The sequence below is a fragment of the Myotis brandtii genome, unplaced genomic scaffold, assembly GCF_000412655.1.
Source record: "Myotis brandtii unplaced genomic scaffold, ASM41265v1 scaffold393, whole genome shotgun sequence".
In the NCBI taxonomy this organism is placed as follows: domain Eukaryota; kingdom Metazoa; phylum Chordata; class Mammalia; order Chiroptera; family Vespertilionidae; genus Myotis; species Myotis brandtii.
In genome coordinates, this window is record NW_005365070.1 from 2,649,188 (window position 1) to 2,666,851 (window position 17,664).

The 17,664-nt window shown below is 39.0% G+C and overlaps 2 protein-coding genes and 1 pseudogene across 2 annotated transcripts in view; 1 reads left to right on the forward strand and 2 right to left on the reverse strand.

Annotated features, from left to right (window-relative positions):
* Nucleotides 1-15, reverse strand: part of FAM122B (family with sequence similarity 122B) — a 27,090-nt gene extending 27,075 nt beyond the window's left edge. The window contains exon 1 of the mRNA XM_014545020.1: nt 1-15. The gene's annotated coding sequence lies outside the window, so the exon portion shown is untranslated.
* A 4,850-nt stretch (nt 16-4,865) lies between these two features.
* LOC102239723 (protein FAM122A-like) overlaps nt 4,866-17,664 on the forward strand; it is a 62,430-nt gene continuing 49,631 nt past the window's right edge. The window contains exons 1-3 of the mRNA XM_014545027.1: nt 4,866-5,150; nt 5,243-5,401; nt 11,184-11,262. The gene's annotated coding sequence lies outside the window, so the exon portion shown is untranslated. The remainder of the gene's footprint in view (nt 5,151-5,242; nt 5,402-11,183; nt 11,263-17,664) is intronic.
* Nucleotides 14,554-17,664, reverse strand: part of LOC106727234 — a 4,480-nt pseudogene continuing 1,369 nt past the window's right edge.

Genomic DNA, 17,664 nt, shown 5'->3' on the forward strand with positions numbered 1-17,664 from the left:
GGCGGGGGCTAAGGGGCGGAGAAAAGCAGGAGGGAAGGAGGATGAGGATGAGGATGAGGATGAGGAGGGATGATATCGAAGGAGGGAAGGAGAGTGGAAAGGTAATGGAGGGTGACAGAATAAAGGAAGAAAGAAGAAAAAGGGGTGAAAGGAGGTCGGAAAAGAGCAAACGGGAGGGGAAAGGACAGATTGAAAACAGTGTAAAAGGCGGAGGAAAGAAGGAATTGAAAGACAGGGGGGAGAGGGAGGGAAGGGTCGGAGGGAGGGAAGAGGAGCAGGGCGGGGGGGGGGAGGAAAAGAAGGACAATGTATGGGGGAGAAGGAAGGACAGGAAAGAGGACAGGGGAGAAGAGTAGGAGGGAGAGGAAACTAGGCAGCAGCGGAACTCATGCTATCTTTTAGCCAAGGACCTCAAGCGGGGGCCGGGCTATAGACCCTGCAGCGGCGCTATCACCGAGGAGCTGACAGTTGGGCAGGACCCAGTTGGGCGGCCTTGGCGGCTCCAGCTCCCCATGCTTAGGGACGGGGTCCAGCCCCCCATGCTCTGGGACCCTGTCCCAGAGGCTCCTCAGCCCTGTTTTCGGTACTTCTCCTCTCCCTACCCCCCTCCCACCTGGAGAACAGGTGGGGGGTTCAGCCCCTCAGCCACCACCACGGTGCCTGATCTTCCTCTCTTTGTTTCTAATGGCCCGGGGGAACCCCTTGGTGCCAAGACCAAAATCTACAACCTGCCTTCTTTTGCTCCTCCCACGCTTCGGAAGCGGGAACCTCCGCGGAGCCAGGTCTTCCGCATTCGGGCACCCATCGGGTCCTGCGCACGCGCCAGGCAGCCGCGCCCATGGTCCCGCGGGCACAGAGCATGCGTGGGAGTCCCGCCCCCGCAAACCTCCCCCAAAGGGGAGGAGCGTTTCCTGGGGGCCCCGGCGCTTTCCTAGTTGGTATTGGCCAGGGGAACCTAGCGCCCGATTTTGAATAGAACCAATAACTTAGAGACACTGGAGCATCATCTTTCTGGAAGAGTTTGAGCCAATATTCAAGGGAAACAGAAACATGAGGACTCTGCGTTATGTCATTCCCAATTTGTGTGCTCTGATTTCTGCGATCCCCGCTCATTTTTTTTTTAACCCTTCGATTTTGTTGGTCTTCGTCAGGAGTGGCCGATTTCGTTTTCAGATGATCTATTTGGTGACTAGACTAAAGGGAAGTGAAAAAACAAAAGCAATGGTGTAAAAACAAAGAATCTTACGAGCGTTTACAGTGAGAAGCACTCATCTCCATTTTACAAGTACTGTTAACTTCAAAAATATCAGGAAAAGCCCTGAAGAACAAGTAGCAGAAGTGTTTTACTTTATAGGATTTTTGGAGACCCTGGAAATCATTATTTGGCATGTGTGCGACCTGAAATTATTTATTTTATTTTACAAACATCTACACAGCAGTTACTGTGTGCTTGGCATTATTCTAAGAACTTTAGAAATATTAAATCATTTCATCCTCACCAATTGAATGACCCTGAAAGATGATCATTGTATTGTGTTAATCATACATATCTAGAAAGTACAAGAAATTTAATCATTATGAAATTGGTTTCAAAATTTAGCAAAACTAATTTTACCTGGCCCTTAATTCAGTTGATTCATATTAAACTTGCCAAGCCCAGTCGTCATTTTATTCCTCAATGTTTGTTTTCTACTTGTAATATGAGAGTTTTTAAACGCACTTTTGAAAAGTTTCCTTTAAATTGCCTATATTTTCCTGCCAGCTGGATTAGAAATGCAAACTCTGTTTTTGACCAATGTATGTATCTCTTTATCTCATGGTCTTAGCAAACCTCCCACTCCATCTGCTCAAAAAATTATAATGCATTCTGTTGTTCACAATAACAACTATACAATCATTTGTTGAACACATGCACAGTCCCTAACTCTGAGAAGTCAAACAATTTCGTGGAATCCCTAATTTTCAGGAGCTTAACAATTAGGAGAAACTCAAGGATATATAAGAAGATGGATGCTACCTTGGCCATCATTTCCAGGTTTTCTTCACATCACTCTTGCCTACCTAGCTTCTTTTACTCTTCATGTAAATTTATGGGAGGCTTGGGATGTTTGTAATTTGTGGGCTTGGGGTCAACTTGCTCTTGTGAATTAACATGTTGCTTAAAAGTTGCCATGACAACTGGTGAAATAAAGAGCTAATTATGGCATGTTTGTGGGACACCTTTTATAAGGGGCAAATGGCAGCAGACGGGGTCATAGAAACAGGAGTAGCATAAGTGTCAAGGTATGTCTAAACAAACCAGCAATCTGAGATCATGGCATATTACTATAGAACAGCAAGAGTTGATCATGAAACACAGCTAAGTTGGTATAATAGTGTGGGTAGAAATGAGAAGTAGTAAAAATAAGTTCTTTAAATGTTGTAATTATGTGTTTGCCACTATAGTATACAGAATTCTTTGTTTTTGTAATACTTGTTCCTTTTGACATTCCAACTTGTGTATGTATTATGAGTCCCGGCTATATCTTTACAGGTTTTGGGTTCTTGACATGTAGCTGCACTTTAAAGAGAATGTCTCCCGTTTGGTAATAGGTGGAAACTTATCTCCATCTCATGTACTTAGTCATTTCATATTACTACCCACTTTTTAAAAGCAGTCTCTTAGTTGCTCTTTCCTTGTTTTATTACGTCCATTATCTTAATGTTACGGTATTTAGAATTTTTTAAATTAGATATCTATTATGCTTAGGCATGATGAAATTTTGTCTATTCATTCAAAATATATTCATTAAAAATTCTTAGCTGCCAAGAATATTAGCAAACTCTTTAAAAAGTATAATGAGCAGTAGAGTGGAGGTAAGATCTTGTTCTCTGGTATACTCCATATTTTCCTGCTATTTAGATAGTTTGTTTTTGAACCTCTGTTCTATATTTAACTACTGCCTCCTGCATACACCCTGACTTTACTCACATTTAGCTGCCATTTTTTATAAACTTTACAAGTGTCCTGGGAACTTTAACATTGGCTTTCAGGAGATCTTGGTACTAGCTGAGATTCTACTGCTATCTAATTATGTGACATGAATCTCTCTGGAATTGTATCAACTGTAAAATAGAAATGATATACCTACTTTACAAGATAGCTGTGAAAGATAGATCATTTAAACCTGCATTTATTCATGAAATAATTTAATAAGTAGTCATCAAGTGCTTATGGGTACAAAAACAGTGGCCAGAGAAATATCCAGAGGCACGTTTTCACTTTAAGGGGTGGGGAACCTTTTTTCTGCCAAGGACCATTTGGATATTTATAACATCATTCACAGGACATACAAAATTATCAACTTAAAAATTAACCTGCTATATTTGGTCAAACATTTAATTAACTCACCCCTAATGCCTTGGCAGGGCCAGACCAAAAGATTTCTTGATCCTCATACAGCCCATGGGTCGGCTGGACAATCCCCACCCTTAACTTAAATAGGACAGAAGAATCTGGACTTTGCCACTTATTAGTTGTGATTTTAGTAACCCCTCTGGACTTTGTTTTCCTCCTTTGAAAAAATGGCTATTGTGATGGTACCTGCCTCAGAGTTATTGTAAGCCTTAAAAGCAATCACATACTTAAAGTGCTTAGGACAGATAGTACCTGGGACAGAGTAAGTGCTCAAAAAATGGTAGCTATTGTTAACATGTCTTACATCAGGAATGGTGACTCCAAATCATCCTCATGTCTGGGATTTAGGTAACTTAATCCTGCCTAATATAATTAAGCTTTTCTTTTTCTATTCTCAGAATGAATGAAGAATAATTATGATCTTTCATGTTATAACTTGTCTTGAACTGTTTCAAGATAATCCCATTATTTTAAGTTCACCACTGATTGATTAGTTGAGCAGGGTTAATAATTGAACCAATTAAGACAAGTTTGTGAAATCTTTTTTAAAACAGTAAAGTGCTATGTTATAACTATTTTAAGAACTCCCATGCCACTAGTTGCGCTTGTCTTCTCTGCCAGTTCTCTATGATTCCTAAAATGTGTGGTTCTACAAAATTATTAGCATGAAGTTTCAGCACTCAAAATTTGAAAAGAGCAGTTTTTAAAATGTTTTGAGCCATGACAGCATTGTTAAATGGAAACACTGATTTGGATGGATACTAAATTCTGCGATATTTAAGAAAATCAGCCTCTCCGCTTTACCTCTAATCTTTTTCTTAGATAAGTAGCTTTAAAGAGCTAGATTTTATTCAGTGTAAAAAATATACATTATTTGCTTATGTTAAAAAATAATGAAACTACATGGAAAACAATGATTCGTCTGCGCAATTGATTCATTTGGGTTAGCGCTTTACCAGGACCCTTTGGGAGTATGTGGCTTCTAAGCACAGAGGCGTGGTTTTGGTTTCTCTCCCACTCCTCCCGCCCCCCAGACTTCAGCTTTTTAAAAATTGCAAAGTTGTAGTGTGTCTCCTATAACAAGATGGAAAAATTTGTCATGGGAGGTTACAAGCTTTTGGCCTCAGTCATACAGCGTTAATGGCTTAACCAAAACTGAGAAAATTGAGTATTAGATATAAGGCGGAAAGGATGGCTCTCCCATACACCGTACTCCTCCCCACCCATTATTTCCTAAATAGTGGTTAAGGAAACCATCCCAGAGTTTAACATAAGAGCAGAGGATTGACCTCTGTGAATCTGCACTAGAAAGAGAAGGAAGGACCGAGCTTGGCCAAACAAACAAACAAAAACAAAAACACGGCAGCTCCCTGACTGCGCCTGCGTACGTGGCCAATCTAACAGAGGCGACAGCAATAATGCTCATTGCTTGCGCAGTAAGCACACGCCAACCCGCCAGGCACTGGGCGCAAGCGCAGAAGGGCGACGCCCAACTTAAACACCAAGATAGCTGGTGTAGTCTTTGCTTTAGCCTGAAAGGCTTACCTGATTTTTGCCTTGGCTCAGCAAAATAAAAGAGAAGGATTTGCGGACGTAAACTGAGACAAATTCATTTTCAATATAGGTTTGGAGGCGGAAGATCTCAGCGTTAGTGACCCCGAGCTTGAAGGCGGGGGAGGGGGGTATTGTCGGTTCGGAGCCAGCACTGCCCCACTTTGTGCCTGCTAGTATTAGGGCTGGTAAGGTAGCAACGGTGAGCACTTCTAATAGCTTCCTCCTCTCTTCTCTTCTCCCCCGTTTCTCCCTACATCATCTCCTCACCAAGTTGACCTGTCCGTATGCCAGAAAACCTTGAGATCATAGAACTAAGCAGTAGCTTCTGCCTCAACACGGACATGGCACAGGAGAAAATGGAACTAGGCGTGGAGCTGCTGCCAAGTTCAACCATCACAGCCGGCACATCCTGAGAAGATCCTACAGCGCCCCTTTGATCATTGAGCTTGGGTGAGCAGGATTGAGATACTGGAAAAGGCAGAGGGCGGGGGGCGTGGCAAGAGTTGGAGAAAGTGACTTCCAAAAATATTCCCATCCCTTTATTCATCAAGGTTCTGCAGGTATCTCTGTTGGTCTTGGCGTCCAAAGATCCCACCCTCAGCCTAGAAGGGAGTGGGAGAGGCTGGCCAGAGGGAAAGCTCACACCCACCCCGAGGTTGATTTGAACTTGAATCTCCTCTTCTGAAAGTCCAGCAGCACCCAATAGCAGCAACCAATTGATGTGGAGCTTGACTTTTTCTAATTCACCTCGTCTCTTATCCATTCCTCTGAAGAAACTGAACACTCCCCTCCATATTTTCTATGATGACTAATTTTTGTCATTCTCTCAGCTGCTTTGTCACCTCTGACCTTCACCTCCAGCAAATGGAAATGGTTGGCAAGCAAATAAGCTTGGGCCTTTTATATATATATAGTTTTTATTGGCACCAAAAATTTAAGTACCACAAAAAGTTTATCTAAATTTTGCATTTTGTATTCTCAGTGGCTAATATTGCCCCCAACTTGGTTCTTAGGTGTGTGTGGGGGAAAAAAAACACACAACTCTTTTTATGTGTAAAGCATATTATATATATATATTATATATATATGGACATTTCATGGGGATTTTCAAGGGAGTGCAATTGGAGGAGAACTTTATATAAAGGCTCTTTAGAGGGCTGATACTGAAACAAATATGATTTAGAAACACTGCTCTAACTGATAGTTAACTGTATTTTCTGCACATATCCAAAGGCCTAGCATGAGTCACGCTTATTTTTTCTTAGAATAGAATTTTAAAGTGAAATCTTGCATTTCACATCCCAATATCATAAAGTTTTCTCAATATTGTAAAAATGTCAAAAATGTACTTACTACATACTTTGCTCCTCACCTTTTGCTGGCATTAAACTAATCCGTAGTTGTAAATAGAAACTATTAGAAGTAAACTCAAAGACCAGATCTACCTTCCTTGTTTAACCTACAAGGAAACTGAGGCCCACAAATCTCCAAAATGACAAAGCAGTAGAGCCAGTACTAAGAACCTGTGTCTCCTGACTCCTAAGTTACTGCTTTGTCCACTACTGATCAACATCTAAGCTGATTAACTCTAAACAAATGCAGCTTTCTGGTCATTTGAGGAAAGGGAGAATATAGTGTTCTAAAATGAAAAGCAAACTAAGACTAAACAGAAAATAACACATTACCATTTTAATAGGCAGATAGAAAAGTAAAGGATGCGGGGAGCAATTCTGCATGTTGTGTTGAGAATTTTACTCTAATCCTGCTGTGTGGATAAATTATTATGAACCCACTCTGCTAATAGAAGAAAGCACTTAGGGAGAATGTTGGTTTTCCTGGAAGCCTTATGAAATGAAAAAAAAAACCAAGTTGCATATTGATGATAGAGGATATATACTTGAAGGAACCATGTGGATCCTGTTTAATATATTAAGTGCTGGAGCAGGGCAGGGGTGGCAGGACCCTTCCCCAACCCCCAAAGTCCTGGAAACAAAGAGAGTGATTTTAGTTATCCCTTCATACTTTGCTTTGTTCTGAAAGGGATTTGATTTTTTTTTATTTTATCATGAGAGTATAGTTACAGTGTCAAATTCTATAGCTTAAGATCCTGCTGCATGAAGAGAAATTTGTATAGAAGGGTTGTGGGGCAAGTGCATCTTTATCTAGAAGGAGTTAAAGATAAAGAAACCTCAAAGTGGACCAAGCCCAAAGCCTCTTGTTTATGAAAAAGAAGTAACAGGAATGGGATATGAAATGCCTGAGGTCAGGAAACTTGTCCAGATGATCTATGGGCATGTTTTGTGCTGTTCGGGCAAGTTTAGGGTGTGATCAGAGAGGTTACACTGAAGGAAGAGAAAGTTAGAGTAGAATTACTTTAAACCTTAGTTGAATTCATTTTCACCTCAGTGTTTTTCAGTTGCACATGTACACTGCTCACTTTTCTCACATTCTCTTAGTTGGGCCTCTAATACTTGTTGCCTTGCCTCTTTCACAGGTTGCTAAATATTGTTGAACTTCTTTCAAGTAATTTTCCACTTTTGCTTGATACTTCCTGTACATAAAGACTCAGTCTCTCTTGCCCCAGCATTTGCAGAATTTGTTCCTTAAATGTTAATTCTTTAATGCATGTGTTACTGTGTTTAAGAAATCCCTGCACTCTTTTGAGTACATCTTGTATTAATAGAAATACCAATGTCTACAATTTTGAATCTCTTGGTTCTTTATACTCTTTAGCCCTCTAGTTGGCTTAGTTCACTACTGGTGTCAATAACTGTATTTAAAAGGAGTTTTTTTTTCTTCTACTTCTCTAGCTTTTATTGGAATTAGAAATTAAGTTCTTGGATTTCTGACAGTGCCTTCCCACTTTAAATACCTTTAGCCAAACCTCTGAGTTTAAATTGTCACTGCATCAATTCTGTCTGAAAGTCAAACTATTGCCCTTGGGCCAAATCCAGCCTGCCACTTGGTTTTGTAAATTGGAACATATCCATGCCAATATGTTTACTAGTTCATGGCCACTTTCCCACTGCAATAGCAGAGTTGAGTAGTTGCAAAAGAGATTGTATAGTTCACAAAGCCCAAAGTTTTTACTATCTTGCTCTTTGTAGGAAAAGTTTGCCAACCATCTGGTTTAGTAAATCTTACAAACCTGAAAGAACAATAGTGGCCATGAGGAATGACTGGGGACTATAACTGACATATATTGTAGTTTAGACAGAGCTGCTTACTGATGGTTTGATGTGGAGCATTAAACATCTATCTAGTTATATTACCTTCACTTTTTCCAAATTGTAAGTAGTGTAGCACTTAACTCAGTTGTAAATATCACCTAGGATTTTACAAATTTCATGTTGAGTGACTTGTACCAATTGAGTAAATGCTGCCTTGATTTATTTCAGTTATAGTTTTATAAAATAAAATTAGCAGACAGAAATTTAAGGGAGAATATAATTGCCAGCCATAAGAATTACCTCCACACTGACACAAAAGATAGTTGAAATATGTAACCCTTAGTGTCCCCCAACATCCTTATAAGTGACTGCTGGAATATATTCCTGTTTTTATAGGGAACATGATTGGGAAAAGAAGAAAAAGCAAATTACCATGTTGAAAAAATATATCTCAAGGCTCAATAGGCTTTTAATTTAATAGGAAAAATAAATACACAAAGGACTTAAATGTATTAGAGTTAGACCTGTGCTTAGGGAGGGAAAGAAAGTGCCAGAGAAATTCAAAGAAGGGAATGAGAAATTGGTGGGATTGGTGAGGGAAAAGGAAAAGGGTCTTGGAGAAGTAGCATTTTAGATTAATCCTAATGGATTGATAAGATGCAGACTGGAAGAGAGGGGGCTGGACAACTGTGTCAACATTCCTATATGGAACAGGCTTGGAGGCAGAAAAGCATAGGTGTATTCCAGATCACTGGCCAACTCTGCCTGCATCACTGTCTCCCAAATGTTCATCTGCTAATTATTGCTGATGCTAGGTGATGTTTTCACCAATCCATGTTTTTTTTTAAATAATAAGTACAGCATAATTAAATATGTTGTTATGCAGTTTCCAATTGTCCTTTCCTGGGCAGGATTATATTTTACTCAGAGATTGCTAGTGCTAGCGTGTTTTGTTTTGTTTTTAACTACCAAGTGTCCTTTTATAAATGAAACAATGGTGCTGGTAGCTGGTGAGGTTGTTTTGTTGTTTGTTTGTTTTTTAATAACCTTACTTGGCAGAAGAAAATGATAGCTACTGTGTGATTTTGTTATGAAATTGTACTAGTCCACGAAATCCCAAAGTCTCAAGCTAAATTATGGAGGCTTTGACTGTTATAGTGAAAAAGTAACTGAATTTGGCAGGTGATGCAGAGAATCACTGAAAGTTGTGAGCAGGAGAGCAAGCTGTTCTTTAGGAAGGTGATCTGGTAGTCTGTTATAGCGATGGCAGTGGGGAAAGAGCAGAGGTGAGGTGACCAACTATATTCTTGCAGAGTCTGTAGAAAAGTAAAATGGCTTTGAATTGGTTTGAGGCAGGATACTGAAAAGAGTAAGATGGATATAAGTGAGGTCATAGACATGAAACCTAAAAGACCTGGCACATGATTGCCTTTAAAGGACCAAAAAGAAAAAGAAAAGAGAAAAGAAAAGAAAAGACCAAAAAGAAAATTAAAAAGATGATTTCTTTTTTGTTAAAGATGATTTCTTATGATCATTAGGGTGAATGAGAGGTACACACAAACCTTCTGTACTCTTTTTGCAACTTCTTGTGAGTTTTAAAGTGTTTGAAAATTAAAAGTTATAACAAAAAGAAGACAGAAAAAGGAAAAGATGACGTTTTCAGTGTCCAAAATATGCAGCAGGGTGGGCCTGTCAAAGCTGAGGACACAAGCACCATCTTCAGTCCATTGTTGCAATGTGAGAATGTGGCCCATGAGCAATACATTCAAGGGGCAGACTCAGTGAGCACCAAAGCCCCACTGAAGCGTTTCCTGCTCTATAGGATGGACTGCACAGCAGCTCCCCTGCTGTAGTCATAGCCAGTCCTTGCAGCTGATCAGCCTGGGGGTCAGTCCCTCCCAGTGATGCCAACAGCAGTCAATGCTCAACTATAACAGGACAGTGCACACAGCTCACTCAGTGGCACGTATGGAGCACACAGCTCGGGTAACTGGGGAGGCTGCATCACTGGACCCCACAGGACAACTACTATACAAGGCCACTCTACCAAGTCCAGGAGATGTAGCATAAAAACAAACCTAGGGAAGCAGCCAAAACGGGGAAGTAAAGAAACAGATTCAAAGACACAGAGGACATTTTTACATTTGCCAGAGGGGAGGGAGGTTGGGGGGGGGGGGTCTTGGTGAAAAAGGAAGGGATTTAGACATACAAATTGGTAGTTACAGAATAGTCATGGATGCGCATGTAAAGTACAGCATGGGGAAGATAGTCAATAATACTCTAATAACTATGTATAGTGTCAGATGGGTATGAAATTTATTGGGATGATCACTTAGTGAGTTGTATAATGTCTAATCACTGGGTGTACACCTGAAATTAATATAATAATGTATGTCACTGTAATTGAAAAATAAAAAAACAATTAAAATTTAAAAATTTTAAAGAAAATATCTTGCTCTTTCCTGTCCTCTGTTTTTCCACCTCCTGCCTTGAACAGAGCTGTGCACATCTTCACTAATGTAGTAGAGTTTATTGACTTGCACATACAAGATAGGAATTGCTCTCAAATCCATAAGGATTAGGTTGAAAGAAAGAAAGAGAAAAAAAGAAAGAAATCTCAGTTCTATGGACCCCTGCTATTGGTTATACCTCCTATTCCTGTGACAGTTTGGGAGTTGAGAGGGACTTGATACTGGCACATTGTAGCTCCAATCATAAATTTAAATCAGGTTGAAACAGAAAATTATGTATTTCCAAGGCCACAATCAATTATATTTATTCTTGGTAGCATGACTAAAGGTAAAGTGGCATGCTTGAGAATTCCTTACCTTACATGGACACTTGTTTAGGCTCAGCCAACTAAGGCTTTGTGTATGTGTGTGTGCATGTTTATGTGTGTTTTAATTTCTACATCTGCACGGCATCTCCAAAAAGAATCCATTTAGATTAATGGCATTGCTGTTTGAGTATTGAAATCTTATTTTTTTTCTTTTGAAATCTTATTTCTTTAAAAAATTTTTATAATAGATTTTAAATGACAAATGATCTCTTTTTCTTCTTAGTGATAATTCACTGGTGTTCCAACCTGACAGATTAAGAACTAGAAGAAACAGTACAACATTTATGACACAACACTGTCTGATAAGAAAATGCTTATAGCATCCTCACTGGCCAAGATTGTGCTCTTGGCCTTAACTAGTGGTTCTCAAACTTGAGTGTGCACCTGGAAAGCTTGTTAAAACAGACTACTGAAGATAAATTTAACTGATACTCAGAGTCTATTACTCTATAAGAATTCCTCAATCCAATAGAAATGTAAAACAAACAAACAAACAGACAAAAATACAGACTCCTGGCCCTCAAACCCAGGGTTTCAGATTCAGAAAGTCTGGAGTGCGGTCTGAGAATTTGCATTTCTGACAAGTTCCCACTTTGAGAAACACTGTTTCTCAAAACCAGAAACATTACAGAAGGGCACATAAACATGTTGACTACAATCACACTTGTTTTGCTGAAACTGCAGCAGAATTAAGGGTTGTCTTTTTAAAAATAAGTTTTATTTATTTTTTTCAAAAGGAGAGGAAGGGAGAGAAAAATAGAAACATCAATGATGAGAGAGAATCATTGACCAGCTGCTTCCAGCATGCCCCCTACTGGGGATCGAGCCCACAACCTTGGCTTGTGCCCTTGACCGGATTCAAACCTGGGACCCTTCAATCCGCAGGCCAATGCCCTATCCACTGAGCCAACCCTCTTGGGCGACAATAAATTGTTCATAGACTTCTCATATGATTTTTAACATGATGGAATCTATAGAGCGTATTTCAGTGAAATGTTATAGCTTGGAACTCATTTTTAAATATTACCTCCTAATCTTAGAACTGGACGTTTTCCTCTTTGTCAAATGATATTCAATATTACTCCACTGTCAACATAAGAAACATCCAAATCTGTAGAGAATTTTATGAGTTTATTTGAGCCAAACTGATGACATGCTGGGAAGCAAGATCTCAATGCTCTGGCAAATGACAGTTTTCTGGTTCTTTTTATATATTTAGAATTAAAGAGGGAAATAAAGAAGATTAAATAAGATTTTGTGCTCCCTCGAGAGTGGTTATACCTCTGAGGGGTCTGGAAAAGAGGATTATGTGTACTTCTGGCATTTCATAGGAATTTTAACCCAGGTGCACAAGAACAATGGAGAGGTCTTGCTTACCGCAAAGATAAACCTTTTATAGGCCTGGAGTATGATTACCCACCCCTGATCTTTCCAGTTAGGAATTTATGATTACATACATTAAGCTGTGAGATTACCTTCAGTTACTGAATTTGTCAGATTTATTAGAGTCCCTTTTTTGTTTGAACTGCAAATGCACTAATGTTATATTGGGTGGTGGTGGGGAATAGAATTGTTCATTAAACAAATCTCCTTCTATCCACTCATTTACTCATGTTATTGTAAGATAGCTAAAGGACCATAATGTCTGTATATAGAGTATATGTATATATTTAAGATCAGGTTAGTATGTCTTTTTAATTAGATTATAAACCTTAGTGTTTCAATTCTATATTGTGAATTTTCTGGGCATTTGGATGATGATGATATGAGCATCAGCAGCATGAGTTAAATGTATTAAAATTTATTCAAAGGTATGTGTGCATTTGAGGGTTTTTAAAATTTTTTTTATTTATTTGTTGTTGGGGGTTAACCTCACCCGAGGATATTTCCCACTGATTTCTAGGGAGAGTGGGAGAGAGAGGGAAAGACAGAAAGAAACATCGATGTGAGAGAAACACATCGATTGGTTGCCTCCTGCAGGAGCCCTGATGAGGGCCCAGGCCGGGAAAAAGCCTGCAACCAAGGTATGTGCCTTTGACCGGAATCTAATCCAGGACCCTTTGGTTCGCAGGCCGACACTCTATCCACTGAGCCAAAGCAGGTAGGGAACATTTGAAGGGTTGTTTTTTGTTTTTTGTTTTTATTTTTTGTTGTTTTTTTAAAGGAAAACCTAAGTTTTTTAGATTTGGTGCATGTACAACTTCTCAGTGATCAGTGCTAATAAAGGAGAGCACTGGGGGAGAATATCCCAAACTGGATAAATCAAAATAGTTTCTACTTGCTTTGGAAAGTAGATTATCTTTACAGTATGCCTTAAGAATGGGAATACAAATATTTTAAAATTAGCAGTAATATCTAATATTGGAGAGGTACAAAGAAATCCATATTCTCACACACTGCTGGAAAGTAAATTTGAATAAGCTTTCTGGAGGACAGTTTGGCAATGTGTATCAACAGCCTTGTGAGCCAGAAACTTCAACTCTATAAATTGATCCTGAAGAACTCATTAAGGGTGTACGCAAAGATTCAGCTATAAGGTTGTCATAGCATTATTTATAAGAGCAAGCAAAAAATGTAGCAACAGTATTAATGTCCAACAGCAGGGAATATGTTAAATGACTAGCCTTCATTATCTGAAGCTGAATCCCAGTTCTAGGAATTACTAGCTATACAACCTTGGACAAGTTGCTTAATTTCTCTGGCCCTCAATTTTCTAATCTTTAAAATGGAAACAATGTCTATGTTGTGAGGTTGTTCTGAGAAATGAGTGAGATAAGATATGGCTGGTACATAATGAGTGCTTCTTCTTATTACAGAACATCCATAAAGTATAATATTCAGCCTTTAAAAACGCTGGAGTAATGGAATTTTAACCTGGAAAGATATTTGTAATGTATTAAGTTATTTTTGTTTTCTTTCTAAAGTAAAAATTCAGTTTATTCACCTGCTTACAACATAGCACACAAGAGACAATGTGTTTCGCGTCATAGATTTCACTTCCAACTTCTTTGTTCATTTTTTTTGAGGGGGGGGCTAAAAAGAGAGAGTAGCTGAGAAAGCCAGGCAATGCCTACCTAACTAAAATAAGTTTGGGGGAGATATGCTAATATCATCCTTACAGGAATGGGCACATGGGGGCCATTAGTTGCAAGCTGATTTTCTAGAACTGTTAGCTGAGAGCATAGGAACACCACTTCTGGATGCTCATGCTATCTCAGGTTTCAGTCAGCCCCACCACACAGGTATGGCAGAGCTCTCTGGTAATTGCCTTTACTGTCTTCCTGGATGGAGTCAGCAAAACACACTTGTTCTAAATACACTGGGCCAGGTCTCCTTTGACTAAGAGCTGTAGCTCTTGCACCTTTCAAATAATATCTGGAGGCAACATGCCCTCTGTTCGGTCATGATGCTGATCCACTTGGAGCATCAGCTCCTTTCCTCTTTGCTTCAGCATCATAGAGATCCCAGGCATCTTGGGTCAATCAGTTCATAATCAATGATAGAGCCACCCTCTCTGCTCTTCTACCCTTTGCAAGGGCAACCATCAGCTTGCAGAAGTCACCAGATGTGTCAAAAACAATATCCTTTTTTTTTTAACAGTATCCTTCTTCAGATAATTCTTCAGATCTATTCCTTGTAGACTTAATTTCTTACAGCTCCTGGTTGGTCCTTGAGCAGATTATCTCAATGGAGAGTCCTTGTCAGTCACCAGACCCTTCATGGAGGAAGAAGGCTTTCAGCTCGGAAGCCTCATACTGAGCAGATATTTTCAGTAGGCCCCCGAGTCATCTGTATCTGAATCCCAGTTGGCCAGACAAGGCTGACTACATTACTGATGCAAGTTACATTTTAGTCCTTCTTTGGTAGACAAAGGCAATATCCTGTTTCTGTTCATTGTTACAGCTGATCATATGTTGATGATGGTGACCTCATTCACCTTTAGTCGTGATGGCTGCTTCAATGTTCAAAGTATCCTGCTCAGTATAAAAGTTGGTGTATGCTTTGACTGAGTTGTATGCACTTAGGGGTGTAGAGTGGTCATTCTCCAAGCTGAGCTTGCACAGAATTTCATGAATAGTGGACATTTTTATAGAAGCTGGCCCAAGAGCTGAGAACTGCAAACATCCCCAGATGCAGAGCCAGAATGTATTATTATTTAAAAAAAAAACTGAAAAATAGTATGTGCAGTAGGACCCAGGTCTGGAAAAATAAACACTGAGATATTTACTATATTCATCCCTGGATGGTGGGTGATGCTGTTTTTCCCCCCATGAATTATGTTTTATACTGAGCATGTATTGCTTTATAATGAGAAAAAAAGTGAATAGATTTCTGTTGCAAAATAAAAGAGTGGGGTAAATAGGTGAAGCACAGTGGATTTTTAGGGCAGTGAAACTACCTGATATAATACTGTGTGATGGATACATGTTATTTTGAGTTTGTCCGAACCCATAGAGTGTACAACAAGAGTGAACCCTAATGTAAACTATGGATTTTGGGTGATAATGATGTACCAGTATTAATGTAGGTTTATCTATTATAACAATTTACCACAATTGTTTGGTTTTTGATAGTAGGGGAGTCTATGCCTATGTAAGTGTAAGGGAAATCTCTGTTCCTTCCACTCAGTTCTGTAGTGAACCTACAACTGCTCTAAAAATTAAGTTTATTAAAAACTAATTAGAATAAAATATCAGATGGGAAAAAGAATGAAGAATGCTGGGTAATAGGGAATAGATAACCCTAGTTTTATAAGTATCACATATAATCCAAGTTGTTGTTTATAGATCATTAAACATTCAATTCTATAAGTGTTTGATGATGGTGGTAGTGGCAGTGATAATTAGCTTCTTCTTTATACTCATCACTGGATAGAAACTGAACCAGGCTCAGAGATGATGAATATCTGAGTATGACTACTCCAAAGTTAGATAGACGGTGCTGTTAGGTATAATCTGCTCTTCTGTAGATACCAAAGTAGATAATTTTTCTACTTGAAGGGAATTCAAGGCTTTCCATCATCTTCACCCTCTTGGCCTCAGAGTCTTCTATCCTTCCACAAATGCTGGCATGCCAATCAAACAAGACTAGCAACCTTTCCTGAAATATTTCAAGCACTCATATTACTTATGCTGTCCTACAAGGTTCAATTCAAATTTCACCTTATGCCTTTCTTATCTGTCTCCCACCTCCCACCCCCTACACCTATACACTTAATTTTGTTTTTTATACCTACCACACTTTGCCTCCATCTCACACTCATTTACTTGTCTCTTACATAATATTTGCTATGATGTCTGGATTGTTAGGTCTCTGAGAGTAATGACTATGGCTTAGATGATTTTTTAAAAAACCTTTCCTTCCCCTCTGAGCAGAAAAACAGGTCCTTACATATAAAAAAGGCTAAAAAATATTGAATACTTAAGAGTTAGATCCTAGCTGGTTTGGCTTAGTGGATAGAGTGTCAGCCTGCAGACTGAAGAGTCCTGGGTTCGATTCTGATTAAGGGCACATGCCCCGGTTGCAGGCTCGATCCCCAGTAGGGGGTGTACAGGAGGCAGCTGATCAATTACTTTTTAAAAAAAATTGTTAAAAATTATATTTATTAATGTTTCAGTAACATGAGTTGGTATGAAAAAATAGCAAATGAAATAAGTAGACTACAAAGTGATCAAAACCACGTAAAAATTGCAGGCAGGAAAAGCCTAGAAGGAAATGCATGACAATTCACTATGGGTGGGTGAATACTAGTGATTTTTCCATTCTTTCTACTTTTCTGTATTATCTATATTTTTATAATGTACCTGTATTTTAAAAAATTCTTTATTGTTTAAAGTATTACATGAGTCTCCTTTTCCCCCCATTGACCTCTCCCCTACCACCCCCTCCTCCAAGCACAAGCCCTCACTACCCCCTACTGTCTGTGTCCATTGGTTTTGTTCATATGCATGCATACATGTCCTTTGGTTGATCTCTTACCCCCTCACCCCCCCTCACCTTCCTCAATTACTTTCATCATTGATGTTTCTATCTCTCTCTCCCTCTCCCTTCCTCTTTGAAATCAATAAAAATATATTTTTTTAAAATGGTGAAAATGGCAAATTAAAAGGAAAAGTTAGCCCTATTTTTTCTGGTAGTGAATTATTATAATGAAGTAATTCTCTAATTGTGACATATAATTTGTATGTAGTGAATTTTTAGTTATCCACATATCAATTTTCTATTGTTACTATTACATCCTTGGCTGTTTCCTCTACCTTCTATCAAATTATTAGAAAAAACAGACTGATTTTTTTTTAAGTTTTATTGGAAGCTTACATTTCTTTCTTTTTTCTTTTTTTAAAATCTTTATTATTTAAATTATTACATATGTCTCCTTTTCCCCCATTGACATCTCCCCAGCCATCCCCAGCCCCCAACACATGCCTTCACCCCCCTAGTGTCTGTGTCCATTGGTTATGCTTATATGCATGCATACAAGTCCTTTGGTTGATCGCTTAACCCTCCCCTCCGCCCTCCCCTCTGAAGTTTGATGGTCTGTTCGATGCTTCTCTGTCTCTGGATCTATTTTGGTTCATCAGTTTATGTTGTTCATTATATTCCACAAATGAATGAGATCATGTGATGTTTATCTTTCTCTAACTGGCTTATTTCACTTAGCATAATGCTCTCCAAGTTCATCCATGCTGTTGCAAATGGTAAGA